Source organism: Peromyscus leucopus, chromosome 20 (assembly GCF_004664715.2).
Source record: "Peromyscus leucopus breed LL Stock chromosome 20, UCI_PerLeu_2.1, whole genome shotgun sequence".
Taxonomy (NCBI): Eukaryota; Metazoa; Chordata; class Mammalia; order Rodentia; family Cricetidae; genus Peromyscus; species Peromyscus leucopus.
In genome coordinates, this window is record NC_051080.1 from 37,607,616 (window position 1) to 37,633,764 (window position 26,149).

The 26,149-nt window shown below is 45.7% G+C and overlaps 1 protein-coding gene across 6 annotated transcripts in view; it reads left to right on the forward strand.

The window, feature by feature from the left end:
• Positions 1 to 10,809: 10,809 nt before the first annotated feature.
• Positions 10,810 to 26,149, forward strand: part of Tnrc6b (trinucleotide repeat containing adaptor 6B) — a 233,601-nt gene continuing 218,261 nt past the window's right edge. For 2 of the 6 annotated variants that reach the window (XM_037197686.1, XM_028871192.2), the window contains exon 1: positions 10,810 to 11,073. The gene's annotated coding sequence lies outside the window, so the exon portion shown is untranslated. Of the gene's footprint in view, positions 11,074 to 15,394; positions 15,481 to 26,149 lie in introns of those variants that run through there. The other 4 variants (XM_028871189.2, XM_028871194.2, XM_028871193.2 and 1 more) reach the window with 3 other exon arrangements.

Below are 26,149 nucleotides of genomic sequence, written 5' to 3' on the forward strand. Positions count from 1 at the left end.
CCAAAAAGAGCTAGAGCTGACAGCAAAAGGACCTCCCAACTCAAGTGAGGCAGACATTCTGAGTAGACATCACAAAGCCCCTGTCTGCAGCTAAGGTGCCCACCTGTGCCGAGGCTGCAGCCTGTCACCTGGCACTTCCCTGCGCTCACATCGTCTTCCCCACGGGGCCCAGTGGCTGTCGTGAATCATCTGTACCACTTTTCCAAAGGCACGAGATTTGCCTCAGAACGGCCCCCTGGGCTCAGTGAGTCGAACCTGACCAAGGCAGGAAGAATGCACACCAGAGAAAAGCAAGAGGTGGCAGGTGCAGATGAGCAAGTGTTCATAGGCCGAGTAATCGTGGGGCAGACCCCACAATCATGGCGGTGGCTCCAGACTTCCCACCCTCTGGTCAAGGCTTTTGCTCGCCCAGCTGTGGCACAGGGAAGTTGCTGTTTCCAGATCACACGCTCTGCCATCTGGCATGGTAGGTGACTATTCTTCCTCGGCCAGGCTCTGGGCACAAAGGCCACGTCTGTCTGGCTCGGTGCCATAACCATAGTATCGTCTTAATAGCTGTTGGTTAAATGGTTGGAAATTGGGGGGCTGTGGCCAGCAAGATTGGTCAGTGGGTGAAAGCACCTGCTGTACAAGGAGGTGACCTAGGTTCAATCCCCGGAACTCAGGGTGGAAGCAAAGAACCGACTTCCAGTTGTTCTCAAGCCTCCATATGTAGGTGGTGGCACATGTATGTTATCATTCACATTTACATGTCTGAGTCCTTGCAAAGGGACACTAAGAAGGACCTTGAGATTGGTAGGTTTCGTGGGAAAGACTGGAGTCCAGCTATAATGCCCTCGTGCATTGTCTCTCTGCCTTTCCATAACAGCTATTCAGAAACAGGTTAGTATCCAGGAAAGTGGTTAGAAGCTAGGGCAGCCTGAAGACCCCCAAAAGCAGCTTCAGGAACAGGTGCCTATGTGATAGGAGATGAGCTAGGACCTGCCATGAAAGCTGGCAAGCATGTGGGAGGGAGCCTGCAGGAGGAAAAGTACAAAAGACAAGGACAGGAGGCATGCCCACAGTGCCCACGGCCCTAAAGGAAAATCCACTGCATGCCAGAAGTCTTGTGGTTTCCATTTCCCCAGTGGCAGCTGAGTAGAGATATGCAGCTCACTGCTTCTCTGCAGTGAAGTGGGTAGTTACTGGGTACCAGGCCCTGGGGACACACCGTGGCTGAAGAAGGCAAGGTTTGAAAGCACAGTGGATGAAGCCAGGAGGTGATGGTGCACACCTTTAATCCCAGCAATTAGGAGGCAGAGGCAGGTGGATCTCTGTGAGTTCGAGGCCAGCCTGTTCTCCAGAGCGAGTTCCAGGACATCTAGAGCTACATAGTGAGACCCTGTCTTGAAAAACAAAACAAAAACAAACAACAACAACAAAAAGCAGAGTGGATGCTTGCTGCTGGCGGTGACTTTCATGAGGGCATGAAGTAGTATAGGTTGGCCCAGGCAGAATCCTGGCTCTCCCACTATATGGCTAGGTAATCCAACAGGCTTACTTCTCAAAATTTGGGGTTCCTTCTATGTCACATGGAGGCTACCCACCTGAGGCCAAGCATCTAGCAGGAGAAGGCTTGGAGCTTCCAGAAGTATTTTATGACATTCTCTTGTGCACCCACCCTGGCAAATAGCCAAGCTCACGGTGCTTGGTTGGCACACTGGGCTAAGTACTAGTTCACCTAGAGAAAGTTTCAAGGCCCAGGTTCTGAAAGAAAGGTGGAGAAAACGGCCAAAGCTTCAGTTTGTGAGTCACTGTTGGACAGGGACCCATGTGTACCCCGTTGCCACCTCAGAGGTCAGCTGGGTTCATGAAAATCTCACTTCTCTTGACTAATAGTTTTGGGTGAAATGGACCGTTTTAACTTGCCTGGAGAATACTGTAAATACATAAAATACAAATAAAGCTTGAACCAAAGACAGTATTCTGTGCTCAAGAAGCTAGCCAACCCTATATCACACCAGCCCTGTACTCTTCCCCCATAAACTCCAAATTCCCAGGTGTCTGCTTAGCTTCTCAGCCGGTGGCTGCTGGACTACCCTCACAGCTACTGTACGGGGAGGGGGGAGGAGCCGCCAGCCTTCCCTGAGAGCACTGGGTGCTGAGGCGCCTAAGGAGCCATGTGGGAGGAAGCACCGGTGGAGGATGGCTGACATCTTGTGGCCAGCTGGCAGCTTGCATCAGGCCTCGCTAGCTCAGGCGGCCAGGCTTGGGGCAGGCAAGCTCCTCCTGTAAAGGGTCAATACCCAAAAACAAACAACAAACAAACAAAAAAAGCCGGGCCGTGATGGCACATGCCTTTAATCCCAGCACTCGGGAGGCAGAGGCAGGTGGATCTCTGTGAGTTCAAGGCCAGCCTGGTCTACAGAGTGAGTTCCAGGAAAGGCACAAAGCTACACAGAGAAACCCTGTCTCGAAAAACAAAACAAAACAAAACAAAACAAAACAAAACAAAACAAAAACAAACAAAGGGTCAATACCCTGGGCTTTGACTGAGTAAGCCTGACCGCACACATTTCTGATCCCAGCACGCTTGAGGCCAAGGCAGAGAGGATCGCCGCAAGTTCTAAGCAAGCCCAGCCTGCATAGTGAGACTGTGCCACACACACACACACACACACACACACACACACACACACACACACCCCTTAGGCTTTTTAGACGTGTGGTGCCTGCCATGGCTACAGAGTAGCACTGAAGCAGCTACACTAGCAAGTGGGCACAACAGTTTCTGCAAAACTATGGGAGCCGAAACTGTCACACATACAATTGTCACATATCGAAAAATACATTATTATTGTAATTCTTTCAGTCATTTAAAAACGTAAAAACTCAGCCGGGCGGTGGTGGCGCACACCTTTAATCTCAGCACTCGGGAGGCAGAGGCAGGCGGATCTCTGTGAGTTCGAGGTCAGCCTGGGCTACCAAGTGAGTTCCAAGAAAAGGCTCAAAGCTACACAGAGAAACCCTGTCTTGAAAAACCAAACAACAACAAACATAAAAACTCGGGGCTGGAGAGTTAAGAGAGCACTTGCTGCTCTTCCAGAGGAATCAAGACTGAGTTCCAGCACCCACATCAGGTAACTCACAATCACCTGTAACTACAGTCCCAGGGAACTTGACCCCTTCTTCTGTCCTCTGCAGGCACCTGTACACACACGTGCCCATACATACACATATATGTAATTAAAAATATTTTTTTATAAAAATGTAAAAATGCAAGCTGAGGAGATAAAGCTAAATTGTAGACCATGAGCCTAGCATTCTAGTGGAGGTCCTGGTCCAATTCCCACACCAGAAATATAATTGAAGTGTAAAGACCCTCCTGACCTCATAGGCTGGCACCTGACCCAGGACACTCCTTCACACCTGTGTCCCCAGTGACTCTCAGTCATCACATTTGACGTCTGTGTCATTGTCCTGTTGAGAGGAGCCCCTAGTCTCTTCCTCAGAGATAACTCGGGAGCCTTTGTGGTTTTCCTTCATATCATATGTTTACAGATATGCCCATTAGGTGCCCAGTCCTGTGCTAAGGGGGCATGCAAGAGCCTAGAGTTTTAATATTTGCTTTTATTTGTTTAAAAAAACAAACAACTTGCCGGGCGTTGGTGGCGCACGCCTTTAATCCCAGCACTCGGGAGGCAGAGACAGGCGGATCTCTGTGAGTTCGAGGCCAGCCTGGGCTACCAAGTGAGCTCCAGGAAAGGCGCAAAGCTACACAGAGAAACCCTGTCTCGAAAAAACAAAAAACAAAACAAAAAAAAAAAAAACAACTCACTGATAACTCATTGTGTCTCAGGGACTATGTTAAAACAGAACTGATCTGTACCCCAAGGATGAAGGGGGACAAGTGCTATGATTGGGAATCTGGAGGAGTGTAGAAGCCCAGAGCAGGCATTTGATCTGGGTGTGGGGCTCAGAGGCAGCCCCTGAAACACTCCTTCAGGAACCATGAAAAGCCTAGAGAAAATCTTTTAGAATTGGAAGCATGGAAGATAGATCAATTAAGGACACAGTTAAAGACTCAGACACAGTATCTGTCCCCAAGACCTCTCTCTTCCCGACAGCAAGCTGCTTTGGATTTGTGGAAGGGATATGAAGCCATTTCCCTCAAGCCTTGTGGGATTGCCTCAAGTGGGCAATGACAGCTGAGTACTTTTTGGTTCTAACTAACCCCTGCCTGTGGGTGAGGTAGCTTCCACCCAGGGCTACAAAGAATGTGCAAGGCAAAGCTGGAGTGTGTGAAACCCCTTATAATGGTGGGGTTGGGGGTGTTTAGACAGAACTTTAAGAAAGTCCAGATTTGGGCTGGAGAGATGGCTCAGCGATTAAGAGCACTGACTGCTCTTCCAGAGGACCCAGATTAAATTCCCAGCACCCACATGGCAGCTCACAACTGTCTCTACCTCCAAGATCTGACACCCTTACACAGACATACGTGCAGGCAAAATACCAATGCAAATGAAATAAAAGTAAATAAGTTATTTAAAGAAAGAAAGAGAGAGAGAGAGAGAGAGAGAGAGAGAGAGAGAGAGAGAGAGAGAGAGAGAAAGTCAGTCAGTCCAGAGTCCCAGGACAAGGAGGTTAGAGCATGATGAGCTACAGAAAAGGCACAGACGACACAATAGAGGAAGAGGAAGGATACCGTGACCAAGCTGAGGGCTTCTGGGGAGGGAGCCACGCTTCAAAGATGCTTTCTCGTGAGTCTCACAAAACCTGGACAGGCAGACATGGTAAGTGTGTTTTGTTTTGGTGGTGGTGGTGGTTTTCCACTTTCATTAACTAAAAGCAATGTGTCCTTTGACAATTACTTAATTGCCCTCTGTGGTCTTACTTCCCTCACATGGACAAATAAACTCATGTGTGTAAAATGCTTAGAACCATGCTTGGCATGCAGCCAGCTTCATGTCCCACACAGCCACACACTCAGAAAGGATGTGTCCGTATTGAATATTCTGCCATTGCCACCTTGAAAATCTTAATAACTTTCAAAAAAGAATCCTCGAGTTTTCCTTATAAATTATGAAAATTCCTTATAAATTATGTAGGTAGCCCTGCCTGGCAAAGTTTTTGTTTTCAAATGCTATGTTTGGGGCTAGAGATGGAGCTTGGTGGAGTGCTTGCCTAGCAGGCATGGAGCCTTGGGCTTGATCCCCCGGCACTTTGAAAGCTGGACATGATGGCTGTCACCTATAATCTCAACACTCAGGAAGTAGACAGGAAGATCGAAAGTTCAAGGTCATTCTTAGCTACTTACACAGGGAATCAGAGGGCAGCTTGGGAGACGTGAGACCCTGAATTTAAAAGTTTTTAAAGTTAGGTTGGATCATTATCTGAGAGTCAAGAATAACAACTCAGATTTATTATATTCCTGCCCAAGGAGGCTGGTGCCTTTAGAGGTGAAGGTAGGATGAGGACCCAGCACGTGCCCACAGAAAGCCCGAAGAGCATGCAGGTCCTCTGGAAGAGCCTACAGAAAGGGATGGCAGGGAAAAGAGAGCCTGAGCAGTTGTAGAGGTGGGAGGAAAGCTGGCTATTTTGGGAAGTGAAGAAAGAGCGAATTCTCAGCGTAAAAACATCGTGGTGAAGCCATGGAAACGGGGCTGGGAAAGTCTCTTGGATCTCGGCCACAAAACAGGCTATAGATGAGCTTAGAGAAAACGGCTTCAGTAGAGTTAGGGAAAGCCAGGGCTGGAGAAGGAGGACGCAGTGCTGCAGGTGGAGAGGGCACAAGCTATTATCTGAGAAGCTGGGCAAAGGACGCAGAGGGGAGGAAGGAAGAGCCTTTGAAGAGGAAAGCCGGGGCCCAGTTGGAATGCAAGAAAAGGTCACCAGAGGGCGTAACTTAGCCAGGAAGAGGCAAGCCTTTTACCTATATAGGGAAACAACAGGATGCCTGAGAGTTGGAGCAGGACGATGGTGATAGGGGTGGGAGTGTGGGGGGCTGGGGAGGTGGGGCGTGGAGGGTGTCGTGGGTTGGGTGGTGGGGGAGGTAGCGGAATAGGTAGTCAACTATTCCAGTAGGGATTCATCCTCTCCAGCTGCACTGTTGAGTTCTCAGGTCACCATAGCGTTATGGGCAAGAGCTCACTCATTGGAGTCAGACTGCCTGGCTTCAGCTACTGCCCGTGGTGACCTGGAACAAGTTAGTTAGCCCTCCAGTGCCTCTGTTTTCCCTGTCTGGAAAATGAGAGCTATCGTTGTGGGGGAAGATTAGCTGCTGTAATCCAAGTAAAGCCCTCCGTGCAGCGTCTAACTCACAGCATGTCTCTATGGCAGGGGTGTTATGTTCACAGAGAACCACACCTTCGGGTTCTCTGTGAACTCCTTAAGTGTGTCTGCTATTGGCCAACATACCAGAAGGGTTTAGTGTCCACTGCTTAGCTGAGCAGCTTTTCAGGAAATGCAGTCATAAACCCTACAGGTGATTTAAAAGTTTCACGGTGTCTATCTTGGCGGGTTTTGTTGCATAATAAATGCTACCAGGCATGTAATGAATACCTATGAGCATGTCCTCTGTCATCTACATCCTCTAGCTTGTTCCCCTCCCCCTTTGCTCCTGGTTATTGGTTACCAACACACCCATGCTCCAGTAATCAGCATCAGCTGTCAGCTGTCCCCTTGACTTTTGGATTAGGTTCCTTTACGGAGATCACCTCATTGTTATGAGCTTTGAGAATTGGGAATGCTTTACAAACCTTGCCAAACGTCTCAGAGCACTGAAAGGCCAGAGTATTGGAGGGGGTTTGCCTGCGCGGCAGAAGTCAGAACTGGAGCACATCCAGCTGGCTATAACTGTCCCAAGCCTGTAGGTCATTGCAGAATCATTTGCAAAAAGTTCCTATTGGTTTGGATCTTGTCCAGGTTAAGGGCAGAGACCACAGCACAGTCTCTCAAGGGACATAAAGGAAGTCTGTTGCTTGGGATGGCTGGGAATACTTTTGGTCGCCGTCCAAGGAAACTATCACTCATTAAATCTGCCTTCTCCTCCAGCAGAAAGCCAACTTATAGAACACCATCTACAAAGCTCCCAGAATAGTACAGGGCTCCAAGAACACAGTGCACGTGGCCAGCATACAAATGTTCAGGGGCTAAGGATTTTTTTTTTTTGCTTTCAAATCTGGGTGGGTTGGAACAAACAAAAAATATTTTCTCCAAGTGGCATGCTGAGAGGAAATGAAGAGAACATAGAATATGCTAGCCTGGGCTGCCTTTCTGGGCTTCAGTTGATTCTACAGCCACCAAAGCATGCTGGGAAGCCCTCTGGCAATGACAGTGAGCTCAGGAAACACCTTGGACCAATTCATTAACTCTACCTTCACACTAGGCTTAGCAAGCCCAAAAATCCTGATACTGACTCCAGCAGGAATTTGAAACCCTCGTCTTCCACCATAAATATTTTATTGATTTATTGGCTCCCTTCCTATCTGTATAGAAAGTGAGGACAAATTCCGGCCAAAGCTGTAGTTTGGAGGAATGAGGGATCTCAGCACCCAGACAAGACTGCATCATATCGCACTGTTTGCTCAAAGATGAAACCTATGTGTGCCTCTGTTCCTGAAAGGCCACGGGAAGGCATCTCCTCTGTGGGTGGGTGGCTATAGGATAGGATTATGGGAAGTGGTTTTTTATTTTTTTTTTTTAACTTTAAAACATGTTGTATTGTTGTACTGAGCAAATGCTGCTGTTTAGAATTTTTACTTGAGACAAGAGTCTTACTATGTAGCCCAGGCTGTCCTTGAACTCTCTACCTTCCTGCCTCAGCCTTCCAAATGCTGGGATTACAGGTCTGTGCCCTTATACTCAGCTTTTCAACATCAATTCTAGAATCATAAAAAAACACCCTTATTTGGAAATGGCAAAGACAAAGGTTACAGGAAGAACAGACTTGGACCACTCCTGGATGTTCCTGTAGTTCTCTTTACCCTTCCTCCCCAAGTGGATAGAGCAGGTCACCGTTCTGTTCCTGGCTAACCACATCTGTCCTGTAGTTCTTATAGATGTCACTTCTACTTGGAAGTCAGGAGCCCTATCCTTCCAAGGTGGGGTCCCCAGTCCCTCCAGGATTCTTTCAGGGTACTATATCACAGCACTACACTCTGTTTCCCAGTTATCAACCCAAAACACTGAGGTCCTTGATAGCAAGGAAGGTGTTTTTAATCCGTAGAACAACCTTTTAACCTTAGGAAAGTTCTTTACAAGCTCACTAAGTAATTACTGAATAATAATTTCTTGGGGGATCTTTTATAGACAAATCAATATAAGGGACACAAAGATGAAAAAGAAAACTATTTCAAAGAACTTATAACTGGGATTTGCCCAGTAATTCATATCAAACCAAGCATTATCTTGAAGTTTAAGACAGAGGTAGCAGGGGATGGAGACAGTGACTCAGTGGTTAAAAAAAACATTTGCAGCTTTTCCAGAGGACCTGATTTTGATTCCCAGCACCAACGTTGAGGGCAGCTCATAGTGACCTCTAACTCCAGTAGCAGGGGCCCTGGAGTCCTTCTGGCCTCTATGGGCAATGCACACATGAATAACATACTCTCACACACAGATATAGATGTACATATATGTAAATTAATAGAAGTAAATATTCACATTTATCTTATATATATTAGTGTTTTGGCTGCATATATCTGTGTCCCACATGCATGAATTACAGACAGTTATGAGTTTCCTGATGGGTGCTGAGAATTGAACCTGGGTCCTCAGTCAGTGATCACAACCACCAAGCCATCTCTCTAGACCCTAGAAGTAAATATTTTTAAGTGACATAAAAACAATAAACTTTGAGGGCTGGGAAGGTTCTGAACCCTTACATTTCTCCCTGTGTTTTCTGGTTCCTAATCCCCATTTTGAGTGCTAATATGAGCTATGTGCATGGAGCTATCAGGTTTCATGTCCTTTATTAGAATTTGACTTATGATTTCCTTCCTGTCCTCGAATTATCTTAGGAATACCTGCCATTTACTCTTAATTGATGTTTGTGAAATACCTTGTCTTCCTCTGCTGAAAGGTTGTAAGTGTTGAACTTATGGCTGTGTTACAAAGCCTGTTTTATTGTTACACAGTGCCAATGAGATTACGCAACAGCTTGGATAGAGAAGGGAAACAAGGGCTATGATCCTCCTTCAGCTACGAGGGACAGGGATTTGGGATGGTAAAATGTTAATTACCCAAGAAGAAATGTGGGCTAGAGTCCAGCTGTGTGCTCCTGGAGATCATTTCAGTCTCAGAGGCTTGGGGCTGGCACTCTGGTAGTGGGTCCTAAGCATCCGGCCCTCCCCTGGTTGAAATGTGGATTCACTTCCATAAAAGCTGTCACAGAGAAAGAATCCAGTGGCCGGAAGCCAGGAGTACACACACGGCTTGCTCGACATCAGCAACTCTGGACGCTTTCCAGGAGCCAGAGGATTGTTCCATTTGCATGCAATCAATTATTTCTAAAGGGATTTATTCTTTATCTCACTCGACTTAATTTCTCACCATTTCCAACTCTTGGATATTCTTCCAAAGGAACGCGCTAAAGATGGTCAGCGATGGGTATGAGGATTGCTCTGGCACATAAGGATGGTAAAAACAGTCATTTACAAAGCCAAAGAAACTGAAAATAGATTCATATGTGCTTCTTGTCGGGAAATATTTATTTATTTATTTTTTTTAGCACAGAATGGGGAAGAATGGATCCTAGGAGGGGGGAAGATGAAATGGGGAAAATGACAATCTCTCCAAAGTTAGTCTCCAACAAAGTTTATGACAATCATTCCATTGTTAGTTTTCCATAATGTTACTGCCAGCAACTGCATAAGGAACTGGGTTTCTGAAAGAAACGTTTTATGATGTTGGGCTGACTAACAGGTACTATTCAGAGGCACTAATGCATAGCTAAGCGAGTGAAGACGGTTGAGTCAGACAGGCCTAGGAATCAATGTGTGGCCCAACAACTCCTTTCTAAATGGGTGACCTTGGGTAAGTTTCTTAACCTCTTTTGGCCTTTCTGTAAAAAATTGGGTTCAATCAGATAGTTTCCGTAAAGAATTCAGCGCCGTTTGTGGCATAAAATACGCCCACAATAAATGATAGCAGTCATTACTGTCAATTACCGTGGACCAAAGACACCCCCCTCCTCAGCTAAACTGTAGTGCGGCGAATCCGGATCTGACGGACAACGCCGAAGAGCCCAATAAGATGCCAGGAAAAAAAAAAAAAAAAAGACAACAAACAGTGGAATCAAACCAATGGCATAGGCCCTTGTTGTTGGCCGCTTTCTGGCTGTTCCACCAATAGTTTAAGGATGTGACTTGGGAGCGACATCCTGACAGTCCAATGACGCACAACCAACCCACACTCAGCTCTTCGGAGGGGATAAATCAAGGAGCCGGCACGTATAGATTCCGTTATTAGTGCAGTCTCGCATGGAGAGAGGAGCTGGCGAGACACAGCGCCTGAGAGAGGCACTCATGAGCTAAAAAAAAAAAAAAAAAAGGGAAAAGATGATGCTTGCGCTGGGCGAGCCCGGCCGCCATCATGCTCTAGTTTCCCCTTCGTCTTTCTGGGTCCGCGACCGAGGAAGCGGCCTCTGGGATGCTGAGGGGGTGTGTCCCCTCATGATTGGCGCAGGCCGCTCAGCCAATCCCAGCTCGGCAAACGGGAAGCACTTAGCCAATGAGGGGCGACGGCAGCGGCGAGGACTCAAGAGAGGCGGCACAGCAGTTTGACGGGCACGAAGGCTAGCCAGTGAAAGCTAGAGGCATCCTGCCTGCGGCCAATGAAGCGGGGCTGTGGGCGGGCCCCCGAGTGTTTGTGTTGTGGTTTTGGGGGAGGGAGGCGGAGGGGAAAGTTTGTTTATTTTGTTTTTAGTTTCTGGGGTCCCCGAGCTTCGGGAAGGTGAAGCGAGCGACCGTGACACCCCTCGCCTCCCAGCCTCCCCGCGACGTCGCCTCCACCGCCTGCGGAGAAGCGGGGAGCGCGGTCACCGCTGGGCTCCACCGCGGAACGACGCGCACTCGGAGCCGGCGCGGCTCAGCGGTGAGTGAGGACTGTGGGCCGCGCGGGCCTCCCCTCTGCCTCGCGAGCCGCCGGCCGGGCCCGGCAGGGGACGCCCCGGGGGTGGGCGACTGAGGACGCCCTCGGGAGCGCGCGGCGCGGCGCGGCCCGGCCCGCTGGGGCGCAGCGCGTGCGTGTCCTCGCGCGAGAGAGCGCGCGCGCGCGGGGCGGGGAGCGAGCCGGGAGGTGTTCGGAACGGGGGGTGGGGCGGGGAGGGCGACGACGACGACGAAACGACGTGGTGGTGGTGGTGGTGGTGGTGGTGGTGGGGGAATGTGGGGCGGGAGCGCGCAGGGCCGGGGTGGGCCGCGGCGGGGCCCAGGGCGCTCGCCCGGGGCGCGCTGTGGGATCGCGGATCTGTAGACGTGAGGCGGGGGAGGGGTGTGTGTGTGTGTGTGAGGGACGCGCGGTCACGTCGGTCGCGGGGGCCCCCGGCGTCCCGAGTCGTGGGGCAGGGACAGACCGGCGTCACGCGCCGGCAGGTGTGAGCAGAGGGGAGGGCTTCCGGGTGGGCCCGCGGCGGTCCGGGCGCTTCGCGTTGCTTCGGGGAGGGCGGAGGGGGGGGGGCGGCCCTCGGGATTGCGAGGCCATCGGAGCTGAGTCTGCCTGGCGGTGGGGCGCGAGCATCCGGTGTCCCCCGTCCCCCCCTCCCCCGCGCGCTCGGCGGGCGCGCAGGCTTGTGTGTGCGGGACCTGATGGCGGGGTCCCACGGCCACCCCGCGAGAGCGGCGGGACGGGCTGCGGGGGAGAGGCTGCGATGCTCGCTTTGGACGCGGACACAAACAGAGGGGCCTGAGGGATGACAGGGTTGGAAACAGCCCTAGGGAAGGGTTTGCCACCTTCCGCTGGTCCGGCGCCCTCTAATTTCAAACTAACGGGTTTCTTAGTCCATAATGGCTAAATATCTGATCCGGCGAAATTCACTACAGTGGCCAACGACACCCAGTAACAGCAGCAGCCTTAGTCTTGGGCACAGGTCACCCATTTGGGACTTTTAGCTCCATGCTTTCTCGTGTGTCTTTTGGCGTGTTTTACTCTTTTGACTCAGTGAATAAAGAGTACCAGCTAAAACTCAGTGAATAAAACATCATTTGTACGCCCTTCACAGTTAAAACATAGCAGTAAGCAAAAATCACACCTCCTAACCTTTTGTGAAGGTTTAATAGTGTGTTTCGCTTCATTTGTGGGAGATTTCAATCCTTGGTTTAAAACTGTGTTTACAGTGGGTTGTAAACGCTTCTTAAAGAGCGTGGATGTGGAGAGTTGATGTTGTCTTGCCCGAGACATCTCTGTAGTAAGTGGGAGGGATATCAGTAGAATTGTCCCTACAGGTAGGCACATTAACCAGTATCCAGAATACAGATCAGACTGTTAATGTCCCACTTGGGATGGAGTGATGAGGGTTATGATGCCTGCCCGTGTTTTCTTGTTTTGTTTGTTTGGTTTCTTGAGACAAGGTTTCACTGTGTAGCCTTGGTTGGCCAGGAACTGCTATGGCTGGCCTGGAACTCGGAGATCCACCTGCTTCTGCCGCCGGGTGCTGAATTCAAGAGGCCCGGTGTAGTTCTTGACTGTTCTTAAGGGATGTCGTAAACTTGATTATTTGAGCAGTGTAGTTTCTGATGGGACTTAAAGGAGTAAGGTAACGGTCCCTGCTGCATGTCTGTTAACCCATCATACCCTTGAAATCTTCCCCCTCAAATAGAAGCTCTTAAATGTTTAAAGTCAGAACAATATTTTTGTTTGAATGTCAGTATTGGCTAATGTTTGTTGTGTGCTTACAATGTGCCAGGCTCTATGTGTTACTTTTTAAATCCTTACCTCAAGCCTATAGATGCAGAAACTTTCATTGTTAGAGGGATGAGGACAAGGGTTCCCAAGAGCCGTATAGCTAGGTTTAATCTTTGATCTATTTGGTTTCTTATCCTTTTGCTTGTTTTATTTTTGCCTCCTAAATTATCCAGAGGGAGAACGGCAAAAGGAACACTGAGAAGCAGAGAGAGGTAGGAAAGGAGAATCCACTGGTAATATTAGGTTGCCTGTACCTGGCTTAAGAATTTAATGTTAAATTGAGACTATTCTTGTTTTAGAATTAAGCATCTTAAAAAAAAAACCCAGAAATACATCCAACCTTTGTTTTTTAATTGATGTATTCCTTATACATAGTACTTCGAAGCTCTGTTATTTATTTATTTTTTTAATTTATTTTATCCTTAGGTCTTGCTATGTGGCCTTACTGGCCTCAGACTCATGCTCCTCCTGCCTCAACTTCTCCAGTGCAGGAATTACAGACTTTTGCCACCATGCCTCAAGAGTCAATCCATCTCCCTCTCTCCCTTTTTGTGTGGTGGTGGTGTTTGTTTGTTTGTTTTTTCCAACATCTCTCTCTAACCCAGGATGACCTGGAGTTCTCTGTGTTGCCCAGTCTGGTCTTGTCTTGAACTCTTGGCCATGGTCCTGCCTTAGCCTCCTGAATGCTGGGATTATAGGTGTAACCAACCATGCCCAGCTTCTGAAGACCCTTTCTTTCCATCTCTGTCCACTGATTCCTTGTTCCTGTTCAGGTCTCTTACAACTCCGGTTCATTTTTGTAGTTATCAACTTGTGATTCAGGGCCATGTCTGTTTTGTTTGCCACGTGGCCAGAGCCTGTCCAAGTGTCAGGCATACAGCAGAATTCCAGAAACTATTTCTTGAATCTTTCATTGTTTATTGTTTTTTTTTAATTTCTTGTAGCTTTGTTTGCCTACCTCTGCCTGTTAGTGTCTGGGATTTGATGCCACTCTTTTTTTTTTTTTTTTTTTTGTCTTGTTTTGACAGAGTTTCTCTGTATATCCCTGGCTATCCTGGAACTCGCTCTGTAGACCAGGCTGGCCTCGAACTCAGAGATCCGCCTGCCTCTGCTGACTAATCTACTGGGATTAAAGGTGTGCGCCACCACTGCCCGGCTTGATGCCCCTCTTAAGAGAGCTTGCCACGTAAAGATAGATCTGAAATGACTGTGTTGAGCTTGCTGAGTTGAGTGAGCATTGCACCCTGGTTCTTCAGGCTGGGTCAGCATGGCACCTGTTCCTCTCCCCTTGTCTAAGCTGCTCTTGGTTTCTTCATTCTCTCTGCAGCACGTTGCTTCTAGAGACCTTGCATAGGCTCCAGCCGACCAGCCTGCTTGCCCCTTGACATTTGCTGCCTTTGACACTGACAACTGCCTCTAGTGTCTCACCCCTACGCATTGCCCCCACACTAATCTTCCTGAAAGATGGCTTTATGTTCCTGCTCCTTCCCAAATCTACCACAAACACTTAGGTTGGAAATCCTCAACGGTGTTTGGTTGCCTAAAGGGTTTAAGTGCTTTAGCCTGTTATTTACAGATCTTTGGACTAATACTGTCCAATGGAAATAGAAAGCAAGCCACAAATGTAGACCACATATGTAATTTAAATTTTTCTAGTAGCCACATTAAAAAAGTAAAAAGAAAGGGTGAAATTGATTTTTGTAACATTTTATTCATTTTAAAACATCCAAATCTTAGTATTTAAATATGTAATTACTAAAAAAAAAAAAAAAAAAAAAAAAAAACTCAAAAAACTAGTATTGGGATATTTTAACTTTTTTTTTTTTAAATGTTTGAAATCTAGAATGTATTTTTCACTTTTTTTTTCTTTTGGTTTTTCGAGACAGGGTTTCTCTGTGTAGTTTTGGGGCCTGTCCTGGATCTAGCACTGTAGACCAGGCTGGCCTCGAACTCACAGAGATCTGCCTGGCTCTGCCTCCCAAATGCTGGGATTAAAGGTGTGAGCCACTGCTGCCCGGCTATTTTTTTCACTTATTACATCTCAATTTACACGAATCACATTTCAGATGCTCTATAGCCACATGTTGTTAGTGGCTACCTTATTGGACAGAACAGATCTAAACTATGTCTTCAGCATAGTGGAAGTACCAGACTTAAGTAATTCCAGCCACTGTCCTTTGCATAACTCAGTTCCTCTCACCTAGAAACAGCTTCATTATCCAAACATGCTAAATTTCCTTGCTGAGAAACACAGGGAACCTGAGAACTCTAATATTTAATACTTAGCATCTCTGTAACTGTGTATGTGTACAGATGTGTATGTATGTAATATGTGCCCACAGAGGCCAGAAGAGAGCATTGGAGCCCAGGGAGCTAGACATAGGTGGTTGTGAACCGTCCACGTGGGTGCTGGGTTCTCTGGGAAGGCTGTAAGTGCTCTTAATCTCTTAGCCATCTCTCCAGCCCCTTCTATGGACAATTTTAACTATTGTTTTTCTTTTTTGAGGTGAGGTCTCCTTTATTGTCCAGGCTGGCCTGGAACAAACACCTGGGCTCAAGTGATCCTCCTCTCAGCCTGCTGAGTAGCTAGGACTACAGGTAACACTCCACCATATCTGATTGAATGTCATTTCTTTTCATATTATTTTTCATAATGTAACTGCTTACAATCAATTTGTGTTATAATCACGGGTGATAAGGCACAAGCACTGACTCATGATTACCTGATAGATTAGAGCCAGTGCATAGCCCCCTGTTCTCATCCTCTGATTGTGCTGAACTGTGTGTGTTGACTTACTCCCCCGTGTGTGTGTCTTGAGAACCCAGCTTTGCCTTCCTCATTTTTGCTCCTGACCTGGCCTGTGCTAAGGAAATCTATATATTTTGAATAAATGAACAAATGCCACCTTATTAATTTTTTTTTTTAAAAGACAGGGTCTCTCTGCATAGATATGGCTATCCTGGAACTCTGTGTAGACCAGACTGGCCTCAGACTCACAAAGATCCAGCTACTTCAACCTCCCTGAGTGCTGGAATTACAGGTGTGCACCACTATGCCTGGTCTACACGTACTTTTTGAATCTTTCTAGTTAGATAGTAGTGAATACTGTGTCCTTTGAAGACAACAGATCATGAACTGTGAAAGATAATATGGATTTGGGGGGACAGTGCTGGGGCTTTATAAATGCTGAGCACTGGCATTCTACCATTGAGCTAAATCTCCAGCTCTCTGCCATAGTTTATATGTCTCCTTTTTAAAGTGTACATTTGTGTCCCCCCCTTATTGAGCTATTACTGACATTCAGAAAGCTAGGATATTTAATGTATGAAACTTGGTATATTTGAAGTAGATTTGCTTCTTTAAAAAAAAAAAATAACTGTTCATATTGGGCATGGTGATGGGTGCCTTTTAATCCCAGCACTCAGGAGACAGAGGCAAACAGATCTTCTATGAGTTTGAGGCCAGCCTGCTCTACATAGTGAGTTCTAAGACAGTGGGATAGACAGTGAGACCTTGTCTCAAAAAAAAAAAAAAAATTAAAAATAACTAGCCAGGCATAGTGGCTCATGCCTTTAATTCTAGCACTTGGGAGGCAGAGGCAGGCAGATCTCTGAGTTCAGCAAGTTCCATGACAGCCAGGGTTACACAGAGAAACCTTGTCTTGAAAAACCAAAAGCCAACTAACCAAACAAAACAAAACAAAAATAAAAAACCCAAAGACAAAAACCTGTGTAGGGCTCATTTAGTAAGATGCCTGCTTTACAAGCATAAAGATCTGAGTTTGGATCCCCAGAACTCAAGTAAAAAATTGGGCTTGGCTGTACATGCCTTTAAGGCCAGCCTTGGAGGGAAGTCGAGAAGAGAGATCCCTGAAGCTCATTGGCCAGCCAGCCAGGTTAATTGAATCAATGAGCTTCGCGTTCAGTAGAGACCCTGTCAGAAGAAATAAAGGTGGAGGGCAGGAGAGGAAAGGTGCCTGACATTGGCCTTAGGCTTACACACACAAACATATATAAACATACACACACGTTGATGTAGACTCAAACATACTATAAATACATACCACATGACAGTTCCCTCACATAAAATAAAAGAGAAAACACAAACAAATAACTGTTTATATGTTACAGTTTTCAGGTTGATCAGAAATAAAGTTTGCAGCTGGATGTCGTGTGTCTTTAATCTCAGCACTTGTGAGGCAAGAAGGATCTCTGAGTTCTAGACCAGCTTGGTTTACCTAGCAAGTTCCAGTCCAGCCAGAGCAACATAATGAGACCCTGTCTCAGAATGAATGAATGAATGAATGAATGAATGAATGAATGAATGAATGATAAAATAGTAGTAGAAGTTGCTGTTTGTATCCTGGCATGGTGGTCTACATCTGAAAATCCAGAACTCTGAGGTAGAGGCAGGAGGGTTACAAGTTGCTCTGGCTATATAATGAGGCCTTGTCTCAACTCCCCCCAACAAAAACCTTGTTTAACTTTCATGAGACTTAGTTCCCTTGTGGTTTGTAAACTGGCTGTGAAAGCAGCTTCAGAGGCAGAGCTCCAGAGTTGTTCCATGAGTATTGGCATCCGTGCACATGCCCATCCAGAGCCACAGCCAAGATGCAAAGTCTAAACTAGAAGTCAGAAGTCCTGGGTTTGTTTGTGTTGCTGATACTTGCTTGAGTGCCAGCTGTGTTCCGGGCACAGAAATGACTGAGAATTCGAGTGAAGAAAGTTTACAAAGTCTTTAAGAAGCACTTTTCACACAGAGGTGAAGTGATACATTCTTCCTAGGGAGATTTCATTTCTCATTCTTCCTTTTAATTTCTTTACTCGTTCATACTTAGGATATATCATACCATGTTTCTAGGTCTGTCTGTTCTACTAGATTGTAAGCTTTAAATAAAAAAAAAAAAGCTTAGTGTGTGTTTATGGGTGTGCCTTTGCCATAGCATTCTCGTGGAGGTCAGAGGACAACTTTGTAGAGTCCGTTCTTTCCTTCTACCTTTATGTGGGTTCCAGGGGTTGAACTCAGGTTGTCCAGGCTTGTGCAATAAGCACTTTTACCCACTGACCCATCATGCCAGGCCAGAGTGTAAGCTTCTGAAGACTAAGATTATTTATCCCTACGTTTCCAAGTCTACATTGCACTGTGCCTGCCATATTATATGCATTCAGAGATCTAGTGAATGCCCCAAACAAATTACTTAGTTTGGGGGCTGGATGTATCTTAGTTGGTAGGGTGCTTGCTTAGCATGCACAAAACCCTGGGTTTGATTCTTGGTACTTCCTTGAACCAGGTGTGGGGACTGGAGAGATGGCACAGTGATTAAGAGCACTGGTTGCTCTTCTAAAGGATCTGACTTCAATTTCCAGCACCAACATGGTGGCTTACAGCTGTGTGTGTAACTCCAGTTTCATAGAATCAAACATGGCCTTCTTGCCTCTCCAGGCAATGCGTACATATGTACAACCCACACAGACATATTTAAAAAAATTAAAAGCCACGTGTGGTAGTTTATACTTGTAACCCCAGCACTCAGAGGTGGAGGCAGAAAGATTAGAAGTTCAAGGTCATCCTCAGTTATGTAGTAAGTCTAAGATTAGCCTAAGAAACATGGAGACCCTATTTCAAAAACAAAAACAGTAACCAAGTTACTTAGTTTTATGGTGCTCTCACTTTTTTTTTTTCACCATCTAGAGAATTTTGTGCCTGTGAGAACTAGGCAGTTGTAGTGAGAATAATCCTTTAAAAGTCCAGATCTATTCAGTCTGTGATTTACCTCAAGAGAACACATGTACTTAGAGAAACAAGTAGAGTCGGGAGGAGAAGCGCGTGCTTGGATGACAGAACTCTCCTGGAGAAATGCAGCACACAGCCAGTCACCCCAGAGAAGGATTCTACCACAGACCGAAGTCTGGGTACTACCCAAGTCCAGCTTGGTGCACCAGTGAGTTTTACTGGGTTTGTAGGAGCAGAAATGACTCAGACAGCTGCATCCCCAGCACTCACCCCAAGCACGGGGACAGCTCACACAGCTGGGAACCTGGAGCTCACTGCACAGCCTGCAGGCCGTGTCCTTTCTGAGTGACTCTGGCCGACACCTCCTCCAGGCAGCTCAGCTGCTTTCTGCTGCTTCCAGGCAACTGGGGCTTTCCATGTTGGTTGGCTTCTCTTCTCTTCCGTCTCTTCTCGTCTCTTCTCTTCTCTTCTCTTCTCTTCTCTTCTCTTCTCTTCTCTTCTCTTCTCTTCTCTTCTTTCTCTTCTCTTCTCTTCTCTTCCGTCTCTTCTCTTCCGTCTCTTCTCTTCTCTTCTCTCTGTTCTTCTCTTCTCTTCTCTCCTTGCCTCTCCTCTCTCCCCTTCCTCCTCCTCTTCCCTTCCCCCTCCCCTCCTCTTTTCTCTTTCCTCTCTCCTTCCCTCCCTCTCTCTCTCTTTCTTTCTTATATTTTAATTAGTTACATTTATACTTTTTTGGCATTGATACATGTGGAAGTCAGAATACAACCTGGAGGAGCTGGTTTCTCTTCTTCCACCATGAGGGTCCCGGAGATGGAACTCAGGTTGTGAGGTTTGGTGGCAAGGGCCTTGACCTGTTGAGCCATCTCTAACTCGTTACTCTTTGTTTTTGAGCAGAGTCTGACTACATAGCCCAGGCCAGCTTCAAACTGGTAACCTTCCTGCTTTTGCCTTCCAAATGCTGGGATTATGGGCATGTGCCACCACACCCAGGTCCCAGGTTCTTTTATTTTTATTACTTTTAAAATAAATTTTAAAGATTTATTTATGTGTATGAATACTTTGCCTACATGTATGTTTGTGTGCCACGTGTGTTCCGGGTGCTCACAGAGGACAGCTGAAGGTATCAGACCTCCTGGAACTGAAATTATAGAGTCCCCATGTGGGTGGTGGGAACTGAACCTAAGTCCTTTGCAAAAGCAGCAAGTGATCTTAACCACTGAACCAGGCCCTTTATTCCTTCTTTAATGCTGGCATCAAACCTGCATGTTATACTGCAAAGCAAGCACCTACCTCTAAGCTCTACCCTAACCAGCTTTTACCTAAAAAAAAAAAATATCTGGCCGGGCAGTGGTGCTCACACCTTTAATCCCAGCACTCAAGAGGCAGAGGCAGGTGGATCTCTGAGAGGCCAGTCTGGCAGTCTGGTCTACAGAGTGAGATCCAGAACACCTAGAGCTACACAGAGAAACCCTGTCTCAAAAAAACAAACAAACAAACAAACCAAAAAACTGTGTGTGTGTTTATTTTATACATGTGTGTGTGTGTGTATATATATATATATATATATATATATATATATAATTTTTAGTTGTGTATGTGCATGTGAATGTGGGAATGTGGGTGCCAATGGAGGCCAGAAGGGTGTTATATCCCTTGGAGCTGGAGTTATAGGCAATTGTGAGTCACTAACTGCTGATCCATCTCTTTAGCCCCCTTCCCCATATTAGAATTCTTAAAGACATTCTGAAGTCCTCTTCAGGGAAGGTAATCATCTCAAGTCAGAATGGTGCATGTCTCTTCTGGTTAATGTACTTGTTTGAGTGGAGTACCTGTAAAGCATGCAGGCTGTCAGGTGGAATTAGAAAGTGGTGACTCATATCAGCCTATCTGTAGGAACTGTGCAACAGAAATGACCTCTGGGTCACCTGTGTGAGTGCTGATGCCATCTCTGAAGGGCCAGACACCGAACAGTGAAAAGGTGAAAGGTCGAACAGGAAGGGCTACCCAGAAGAGCCTCTGGGCACATGTCTTGGAGAAGATGATTCCTACAGCTTGAAGGTCTTTGCATATCTCCTAAATCTCCCAAGCTGTGTTAGTCTGACTTGATTCCCAAGCAGAGTTGAAGAAAGGGAGATAATACTAGAAAGTTAGTTTGTTTTCCATCAATTACTCCTCTTTAATTTCAACAGCTTTTTTTTCTAGTCTTCTTCTTTGCTAGTCAGCTTTAAATTACTGTAACAAATTACCTCAATAAGATCCAAAGATTGAAGATAAATCAACTTAAAAGAGAGGAAAGATTTGGACTGGGGGACACTTACCTAGGATGTGTAAAGTCCTGGGTTCGATACATAGTACTGAAGGAAAATAAAATGTTTATTTTATCTCACAGTCTCATAGTTTGGGTGGTTTTGGTCCATGATCAGTCGGCTTGATGCTTTTGGCCTGAGACAAAGCTGCACATTATGAAGGGAGCATATGGTAGAAGAAGCCTTCACCAAGGGAGGGCTGAGAGCAGGAAGTAGAGGAAGAAGAGGGGCAGGACCACAGTGTCTTTTCAGGGAACATTCCCATGACCTAACTTACTTCCACACCTATGAATAGTGTTGTGGGTTAGGAACAGCCCTCAACAAGTCCAATCTGCAGTACCTTCAGACTGCCTTCCTCTCCTACTGGGCTTCAGTTCCGCTCCCGCCCTGACCACACCACCTATTGCTTCTTTCTTTCTGTAATCACCGATTTTTTTTTAACGGAACAACCATGGCGTTGGCGTTGGTGCACACATGTGTAACAGCATTGTGGGATAACAGTTATTTTCAGAATGGCAGGTGACTAAGCACTGGAGTGCTGATTACACTCAGAGATGCTAGCTAGTTGGCTGCCATTAATGTCATTGTCTGTTGTCCGTGTGCTCACTTACTGACCCAGATTGAAAAGGACTGAAGAGATACTAGGTAGGGAGAATATTAACAATGAGTGTAGTTTATTCTGCAACACTGTTCTGGAGTATCTTTATTTAAAAAAAATATGTAACCCGGGAACTTAAAACTTAGAAGTGGGGCTAAAGAGATGTCCCAGTAGGTAAAGTGCTTGCTGTACAACCATGAGGACCTGAGTTCAGATCCCCACCACTGATCTGGAGGAAGGAATCCAAGTAAGAAACGGGACTGCTGTTCTGAAAGAACTGCCTCTCTCCTCCTGTACAAATCCTGCTGATGGTGCATCAGGTTCAGTGATATCCTTTTCATGAGATGTTTTGCCCAGGGGTATGCCTCTGCGAATTTCTAAATATAGTCTCTGGTTAGATGAACCGTGGACTACACACTTTAAAATACTCGTTCACTACCTCCACTTTTGTGTTTCACTCCAAAAGTTTTGTATTTTTACAGCAATGTGTTTAGCATTTATGATGTTTTATTTGCATTTTGGCTCAGTCCCTTTAAAAGAACAGTACATTCATTATTACACTCAAACAGTGAGGGGAGCTGGGAGCCACAAGTCGCTGCAGAGAGGAGGTCGGTGTGTATTCCGTGCTCCTAATACATGGCTGGCTGACTGGCCAAGGGGAAATGCTACTTGTAAAACACACACACACACACACACACACACACACACACACACACACACACACACACCACACACACACCCCACTCCTCTTTCCTTTCTTTCTCTCTCTCTCCCCAAAACACAGTGAAAGGCTCTTTGTAGGGCTAACAAAAATAAAACAAGAATGAAAATGTGGAAGACATCACATTTCAAGCCAGTGAGGGCTGGTTTGAAATGTTTGAACAGGGGACCCTATGCTCCCTGCATGGCTTGTGACTCTGCCTCAGCACTTTGTGCCAGGGCCTGCACTGATGTTTGCTTTGGAAGCTGATGCGCTCAGCTTATTTACTTCGCTGAGGAATGTGTATGGCACTCTGTTTGCCTTTAGCCTTTTTCCCATCCTTGAGTCTGAAGACTCATTCAGGATGCTTCTCAGAAGGTAAAACTCCAGAGGCTAGAGTGCATCCTCTGCTTACTTTCTTGCACATTGTTGACTCTCTTAGGTCCCCTTACTGGTCACCAGTCTTCTCAGTATCAGAATCCTGAAGTCTGGTGATACCGATCTTGAAATGGTGTCCTGTCCTTTAGTTCTTTTTCCTGTGGCTTTGGGCTGTTTTTGTGTTGGTTTTGCTTTGTTTTTTTGAGACTAGGTTTCACTGTGTTGCCAAGGTTGGCTTTGTACTTGAGGTCTTCCTGCCTCAGCCCCCATCAGAGGTGGCTAAGATTCCATGAGTGCACTGCTGCACTCGGCAGCTTTGGTGTGGACCTCTGTTTCTGTTTTTAAGCCATCATCCTTGGGCTGTGTCTAGATAAGTCAGGTAGTGGTCTGCCTGTTGTCCCATTCGTTTTTGCTCAGAAAACATTTCCTACCCACTGTTTTCTTTTCTCCATTGAAAACTGTACACTTTCTCACGCTAGGAAATCAACACCTATCTGAGCCACATGTCTTTACTTTTCCAAATATACCAACTCTCGTTCCCTAGTTTTCCATCCCTGACATCTCTGGTACTGTCTTCGCTCCGTTTTCCGTATGATCCTCCCCACCCCCCTTTCGACTTGATTTATGTAAAACATTCTCTCTGCATCTGGCCACCAGTCTCTTTTTCTCTTACTCCCACGTTTTCCTGGACTGGAGAGATGGAGGCTCACTGGTAAAGCGCTTGCTGTGCAGGCGGGAGGGCCCTGAGTGCAGACTGGGGCCCATGTCTGTAACTGCAGGACTGAGCTGTCTGTCAGAGGCAGGCGCAGGTCCTGGGGCAAACGAGCCAACCAGTCGGGCAGAAACAGCAGATTCTAGGTTCAAAAAGGACAGTGGAGAGCAATGGAGGAAGATTCAGGTATCAATCTCTGGCCTCTACATGTGCAAATATGGGCCCGTATAAACATACACACACATACACAAAGTTTTCTGTAAAATTTGTCTTCCTTGAAATATTTCTTTGGTAAAAATAATCATTAGTAAAAATTCCTTTAGTATAAATAATCATTTTTACTATTTTCTACAGAGAAAATATTTTACTGTTTAAAATAACTCTGGACTTTTGAATTACAGCCTGTTTTTATGTTAAAAAAAAAAAGGAAATATTTCTTTGGGTTTTTTTGAGGGGTTTCTCAGTGTAGTCCCGGCTGTCCTGGAACTTACTCTGTAGACCAGGCTGATCTTGAAATCAGAGATCTGCCTACCTCTGCCTCCTGAGTGCTGGGATTAAAGGCATGCGCCACTACCTCCTGGTTTGATTTTGTTGTTGTTTTTGTTTTTCGAGACAGGGTTTCTCTATGTAGTTTTGGTGCCTGTGCTGGATCTTGCTCTGTAGACCAGGGTCTCAAACTCAGAGATCCACTTGCCTCTGCCTCCCGAGTGCTGGATTAAAGGCATGCACCACCACTGCCCAGCTTTGAAATATTTCTTAACCAAAGGCCTTCTTCATTTTGCATCCAGGGGCACTTTTTTTTTTTTTTTTTTTGGCAAACTAATAGGTGCAGTTTATTATTACATATATGTGCAAAAGAAAAAATACAATTTTATAAGATAATACAAAGTGATAGATATTACATGTTGAAGTCACTATTATAGGTCACATTAGATCAATAGGAAGAATCTGTTTGATGTCAAGATGAGAAGAGAGTTTAGGCACTCCACAGAATAGTGAAAAAAGAAATGAGCATGTGGCAAAACATAGTTTTGCTCAGAATTGAGTGTTTGAGTGTTTAAATTTTTATTCTTTTCGGTGGTACTGAGGATTGAATCCAAGGTTTACCACAGCAAGGACTCAGTGCTAAGCTGTATCTAGAAGCTTTTTAAAAGCCTGTGTGTGTGTGTGTGTGTGTGTGTGTGTGTGTGTGTGTACATGGAATGCAGTGCCTGGCAGAGATTAGAAGACTGCCCCTTGGTTTTAAAGTGAGTACTTAAAACCAAACTTGGTTCTTTGCAAGAGTGTTATGGGCTGTTAACTGCTGAGCCATTATTCCAGCTTTTTTTGTTTGCTTGTTTTTTAATTGGTATAATGAGTATAATGAACTAGGCAAAATTTCATTCATTGTTTCTAGTGACAGTTTTATATAATATATATTTAAAGGCTATATTTTATGTGTGTTTGTGAGTGCCTTCATGTATGTCTGTGTGCCACATACAGGGTTACAGGTGGTTGTGAGCTGTACCATGTGGGTGCTGGGAGAGCAATTGTGCTTTTAATCATGAAGCTATCTCCCCAGCCCCTACAGATTTTAAATTAATAAATATAAATATTGGGCCAGCAAGATGGTAGGTAAGGTCACCCATCAAGCCTGATGATCTCAAGTAATCTGAGTCCCACATGGTAGAAGGAGAAGATTGAATCCCATAATTTGCCCTCCACACGGGTACTCAGTATAATAAATGTAATAAAAATTTTAAACATCAATATATCATTTACAAAGGAAATTGGTGTTCAAGTCTGATTCCATTTTTTATTAACACTAGCTTAGACTTCAGGTATTATGTTGAGCAGAACTAGTGAGATTGCACATTTTTCCTCAGTCTTTGGTGAAGAGCATTTAGTCTTGTACTACTAAATCCTTTATCAGTTCACGACTTATTTATTCATTCATTTTTGAGAAAGAATCTTTTTTGAGAAATTTGAAAGAATTCATTTTTGAGAAAGAATCAGGCCGGCCTTGGACCCACTGTGTAGCCAAGGCTGGACTTGATCCCAATGCCATCACTGCCTGACTGCTAGGTGCTGACCCCTAAGTCTCACAGAATTAATTAACCCCTCCCTCCCCGAGTTCTCTCCTGCCTCTTTCTCTTAACGCTCTTTTACTCTTTCTCTATTTTTCTTTCTTAGGTTTTGGGGAGATTCCCCAGTAAGGCCGTCTGACATGGTAGTTTCTTTGTGGGAATGTTTTAGATCATCTAGCAGTTATAACAGTGCTCAGGTTCTCCATCTTCAGTGAGCCTTGGCATTTCTCTGTCTTACTTAAGTTGTCAAGTGTGTTGGTATGGCACACTTTATAATATTCTCTTACCAGTCCTTTTTTTCCCTTTGAGGTTTATTTTATTTATAATTGTGTGTGGTTTTGTGCACTTCAGTGCAGGTATTCACAGAGGCTGGAAGAGAACATCAGGTCCCTTGGAACTAGAGTTATAGGCAGTTGTGAGCCACCCAACTTGAGTGCTAGAAACTGAACTCGGGTCCTCTGCAAGCACAGTGTGCACTCTTAACTGCAGAGTTCTCTCTCCAGACCTCCTCACCAGGTTTTAACATGTCAGTACAATTTGTATAGGCCTGGTACCCTTTACTTTTAATTTGGTAATTTACATTTCTGTATTTTTGTCTTTGTTTAACTGGATTTGCATTATTTGTATTGCTCTCCACAAAGAACCAGACTTTGTCTTCATTGATTTAATTTATTAAATGTTTATTTAGTTAGTTTTGGTTTTGTGAAACGTATTCTTACTATATAGTCCAGATGAGCCTTGAACTCAGCATTCTCCCGCCTCTACCTCTGGGGTGC